Source organism: Oryzias latipes, chromosome 2, assembly GCF_053564925.1.
Source record: "Oryzias latipes strain Hd-rR chromosome 2, Olatipes_Hd-rR_3.1".
Taxonomy (NCBI): domain Eukaryota; kingdom Metazoa; phylum Chordata; class Actinopteri; order Beloniformes; family Adrianichthyidae; genus Oryzias; species Oryzias latipes.
Window position 1 is genome coordinate 34,366,605 of NC_136238.1, and position 6,042 is coordinate 34,372,646.

A 6,042-nucleotide genomic window follows, 5' to 3' on the forward strand; every position below is an offset into this window, starting at 1 on the left:
CCCCATCCTAACCATATCTCCCAGATCCTGCCACTGCTGATTGTGCCCTTTCAGCACAGAGACGTGCCAAAGGTGATTAAAAATTCAACATGTTTTCTCCCATTTTTACAGCCACAGCTGCACTGCTTTGTTCATCTGCATACAAATACGAAAGAGGGATTTTAGTTGGAGTTGCTCTTGCCAGACGCTGTTTATACTCATAGTCTGGAGCAGGCGATTTTTTTGTACAAGGTCACGTGCATTTCATCCGGAGAAATTTCATCTCTTACATCGATGACATGTTTTTTTGCTTCTGCTAAAAGAGCAAGTCCTGTGTTCATTGGAGGTTTTTTCACAACATCCAAGGTGTAATAGTAATAGGGGGAGCCTCCCCCTTTTACCACAAAGAGTCCTCCTTCCTTCATCTAATTTTTGCGTCTAACTTCAATGTTCCCTTGAGGAGTGGGAACGAGTGCGATGTTTAATAACCACAGTGCATCTCTTCCTAGAAGATTGACCGGACATTCTGGAAACATGAGGACTGATAACTCACAACTGGTTCCACAAGGATCTGTTAGTTGCACTAACTCTGACTGAGAAATGTACACGATTTCACCATTAGCTGCTTTCACTGAAACTTGCATGGCTGCAGGCTTTGCTCCTGGAATTGGTTCTTTAATAGCTGTCCTACATGCACCAGTGTCACGCAAAAAAATCCTCTCATTCCCATTTATACTCAATTTAACTTCTGGTTTGACATCTGCATAAGCCAACAAATCCTGGAAATTTATCAACACCTCATCATTTCTTTCTGACTCATTATTCTGCTCTCCAGGGAGTCCTGTATTAGAAATTGCAAGGTCCCCTGTCCCCTGGCCTAGTCATGCGTGTTCTTTTTTTTCGGGGCAATCCCGAGCTATGTGTCCTTCCTTTCCACAGGTCCAACACCCTGGAAAGGGGTAACCATAAGCTCCTCTCTGACGTCCTCCTCTACCTCTGAAACCTCTTCTGCTCCGACCTCTAAAACCTCCCCTGCTTCGGCTGCCTCCACCATGATAAAACACTTCTTCTTCCGTTTCTCCCTCAAAGAATGCACCCACAGTTTTTTTGTTTCTCTTTTCTTTCACTACCTTTTCAGCGTGTAGAGCGTGATTCACATACTGCTCTAATGTTCCCGTGGATAAATCAATGTAATGTTTTTGTACCCAACTTCTAATTGCATCTTTTGATCCAGCATGTAAAGCATTTTTAAATTGCTGTCCCACCTGGGTCGCCATAAGGCCCATCTGCTTGTGGGGAATAACAACATGAAGGAAAGAAAGACAAGAGACAAAGGTACCTTTTTACGAGGAGAACAAACAGAGAATAATGCCCAGTAACAATCTCTCTCCGCTCTGGCGCAATATTTCTGTTGCCTCCTCTTTTATTAACTTTGTCGGGATTCCCTATTTTACATATGCACTGAGCTCTAAGGAGGGGGAACAAGAAGGCACAGCTGCAGCAGGATTATAAAACACCAATTACGACATGTCTGTCTTCTGCAGCGTTCCCACAGCATCTTTGGACCTGCAAAACCTTTACACACGGATAAACTCAACACAGAACGTCGTTCGTAGAATTCTAGACACAGCTAACACAGGTTCCCAGGAGAATGCAGGAAAGAGACAAAAAGATAATCGCCTTCTCCCAAGGGTTTCACCTCCACCTCCCTGAGAAACAGATTTGGACACAGACATTTCTGCAAACAAAAGCAAATATGAGATAACTTATGTACTTTATTCCAACAAAAATAATGAATGCAGTCTATCCATGCAAGGAACTATTACACACACGTTTTGGTTTTCCAGAAACTGTTCTTAACTGATAACTGTTCTTTCTGTGACATAAATATTGAAACACTTAATCATCTGTTTTTTGAATGTATGTATGTTTACAATTTTTGGGAGGTTTTCTTTTTTTGGTGCTCCTCAAAGTTTCCCTTTCCTATTTTATATTCAATTACAAAAGCACATTATATTATTTGGAGTAGTTTCTGGTGATAATCTGTTTGATTTGACATTCAATACCTTATTAATATCTGGTAAATTTTTCATTCACAAGTGCAGATTCTTAAAAACCAAACCATTATTCAATACATTTCATAAAGAAATCAGTTTATATTTTAAATCTCTGACATTGATGAAAAACAAAAATGCAATAAAACTGTGTATTTTCATTGAAGATCACATGCTGTATTACAATCCCTAGTATTGTAAACTACAATTCTATATATTTTGTTTTATTTTTTTCTCTCTCTCTTTTTTGTGTTGTTACTATGTGTATGTTTAAAGTTCAATTAAAAACAAAAAAACAAAACAAATCCGTCCAGACAGGCAAAGAGAATGGTATCCCACAATCCCTTGCGGTGACGCTCTAACAGCAGCACTAAAGTTACACCTACTTCATTGAATTAATTTGAATGAAAGCAAAATAACTGTCTGAAACCTACGTGTTGTTTTTGAACTGACTTAACAAAAAAATATTTTTAATTATCTTAACTGAAGCAAATAATTAAGTTAGATCAAAGTAAAAAAGTTTATCTTTCCAACATCCATATGTGGTTTTATCACCCTCTCACTGTGGAAAAAGTATTATCTGAGCTTCTTCATCCACTAAATCATCTTCAAATGGACACGTCATGCTGCTTCACCTCTCTGTAAACAAACTAACCTTCAACTAAACCTGCTCCAGACCAGGTAATGTTCAGAGTATGAGTTGCCATGGCAACTTGACATACCCTGAAACATACCTCCATTTCTGGAACCAAAAGCTGAGGTTATCAACTTCCTTAGCCTCAAACTTACCGTGGGAGCTAGCATAACCTGCTTTCTGGAATACCCCCCTGGACAGGCTTTTAAACCGCAGGACATTTTTAAAATACAGATTTTACACAGGTGTCTGAATTCAGTCAAGAGTTGAATAAATGATCATTTTCTTCAACTTAATGAAGCCAAAACTGAGGTCCTAGTCTGTGCTCCTGTCAGTTGCCTCCCCCAGGTAGTCCAGTGGTTCGGTCCACTTGCTTCCTCTATCAAACCATCTGTCAGGTAACCCTCGACCCAGTTTTATCCCTTGACTCCCACGTTGGGTCACTTGTACGTTCTTGTTTTTATCATCTTAAAAACATTGCAAAACTGAGTCCAATTGTGTCACGTTCTGAGTTGGAGATGCTCATCCAGGCTTTTATTTCATCTCGTCTCGATTACTGCAACTCCATCTTCACATGCTTGAGTAAAAAATCTTGAGAACGGCTCCAGGTTTTCCAGAACGCTGCTGCAAGGCTTTTGACTAAATCATGTATGTTTTCACACTTCACCCCTTAGTTAATCCAGCTGCACTAACTCTATCCGCTACACAGCTCTCAATAACCAAGCACCGTTATACTTAAAAGACCTTTTGCACTTTTACACTCCCAGTAGGTCCCTGAGATTGTGTGATCGTGTCGAGGGTCTGCTGGTTGTAAGAGAACCTGGTTAAAGACTAAAGGTGACAGAGCCTTTGCAGCAGTGGCTCCATCCCTGTGGAACTCCTTTCCTCTCAGCCTCAGATCCACAGAGTCAGTGTTTTCTTTAAAAAAAACAGTTAAAAACCTATGTGTTTAAAATTGCTTTTTCTTAACTATTTGTTTTATTATTTTCTGTGTTTTACTATGTTCTACTGTTTTTTATTGTGAAGCACTTTGTGATTTTTATCTTGAAAGGTGCTATACAAATAAAGTTTATTATTATTATTACTATTCTTAAAATGGTCAAATAAAAACAGGAATAACAACTCTTCTAATGTGCGATTAAAAACAGGGATTAAAATATTAGAAGGCTGAAAGATCATATTGTGCCTGAAAATAATTAAAATACAACATTGTTTTATTTCTCGGTGGTGAGGAGGCCATTTGATATACTCTGCATTTTGGTTCTTAACTGCACTGTTTATCTGACCTACAAATACAGATTGGTATTTATTGATAATTTTATTTTAGTGTAAACTTCAGGCGTGTAAGAAAAAATCGATTCGGCAATATATCGCAATACGTCATTTGGCAATACTTCTATCAATCAAAATGCTGCCAGATCGATATTTAATTGTTTCTGAGAGTCCTTCAGTGTCGGACTCTTGTTGTCCACTTCACCCTCCGACCGCTAGTTGGCAGCAGAGAACATGGAGCCTCTTTGAGCAGCTCTACTCTGCACAAGACAACAGGAAGACTGCAGCCAGAGGCAGCTGATTCTGTTGTTATGAGACATGAACTATTTAGTTTTAACTTGGAATGGATACCAAACAGAAACTCTGAGCTATGTTGCTGCCAGTAAGATATAAAAACCGGGATTGCTGTGCTTTTTAGCGGCTCAGATAAATAAGATAGACAATGAAGCACGGCAGCAGCTAATAGGCTAATGTGCTTAGCATCTGCTAACATGCTAGGAAAGCGGGATAAAGTTCTGCAGAACCTCAAAGCAATGGATTCTAGTTTAGGGACTGAAGGAATTTATTTTTTGTGGTTCTCATTTCTCCTAGGTTTTTATCTTCATTTTATTTCATTGAAGGTTTTCTTTCTGGTTTACTGTGTGTGGGTTTCAGTCATTTCAATTAAAAGGGACTTCCTGATAATTGCATATGTAAAGAGGTTTCAGGAATGCAGCTCCAACCTCCAACCCCCTTCAGGAGAAAACGGTCTTTGATCTTCTGGGGCCATTTGGTTGTAGGTCTGACTTGGATCATAAATCAATCATCTCAATCCCTGGGAACCGCCACAGGCATCTGCTCCCGTGTGAAGAACAAAGCTCTAGGATCGACTTCCTGCGGTGACAGTTCCTGCCACCCATGGGGATTCCGTACCGTGTCTATCTGTGAGGTTCCCCCCCAGAGACCAGATGCTGTGATTCTAAATATGGGCTGAAGGAAGAAGGCGGGCTCCTCTGTCAGCCAATCACTAGCGACCAGAGGCGGAGATTCGGCGGCCATCTTGCTCCCGGGGGAGGATGTTCTGACCACATGCTTAAAAGTCTGAACTCAAGGAATTTTCCTGTGTCTCCAGACAAGCTGCATGTGAATTCGGAATGTAACCTCTTGCGTATTGCAGGCCTTGATTTTGGACACCCAGATCGATCTGTTTTTTACTCTGTTTTTAGAAATATTGTTAGGGAATAAATTTGTTAAACTTAATCCGGCCGAATCCCGTGGTTTTCTTCTTCTCGACTTTATTGAACATGCAACAAGGAAAGTAATCTCAAAGCGACAGATTATATTTTCCAACAGGACCTGATGGATCAGAGGGATGTGTACAATACTCTGAAAAAAGGCTGACATTGTGGTGATCAGCTTTACCAGTTTACTTCCGTGTGTGAGAAGCGTGGCTGCAAAGCATCATTTGTTTTTTCTTACACTGAAAAAATACTTTTTTTTTTTTTTAAATCAGACAATGCTGACTGTTCCCTTTCTATATTTTAACTTACCAAAATAAAAGCACTATGAATTTGCTTTGGTAAACGCAACTTATATATGAGATACAATTGCAGTGCTTAACATAATGATCATTAAATAAACTGATTTTGACCATTTTATTACAGTGGAAGACATTAAAATTCAGGTTGAGTTTTTCCAAAGTCATATTTAAAAAAACAGAAAACATGTTTCGGTAAAATATCGGGATACGTATCGTATCGCCAGACTCTTGCCAATACACACCCCTAGTAAACTTACAACAAAAATTAACGATAAGAATACCAACAAGGTACCAGAGTGGAAAGCAGCAGATTAAGAAGAGTTAATAGATGAAATCTTTACGATACCTATCTCTACTAGATGTTAACTCTACTAGATGTTAGCTCTAATAATTCAAAACAACTAATTTCTAATAACAGGTACATCTAAAATAATTCATTTTGTGAAAAAGGTTTTACATATTTTGTCAGCAGTGAAACTCATTATCTAGTATCATTACACATAGATTGAAATGTATCGATCCTTTACTTTTTTGCTTTTGATAATTGTGGCTTAGAGAAGATTAAAACCTAAAAAAGCTTTCCA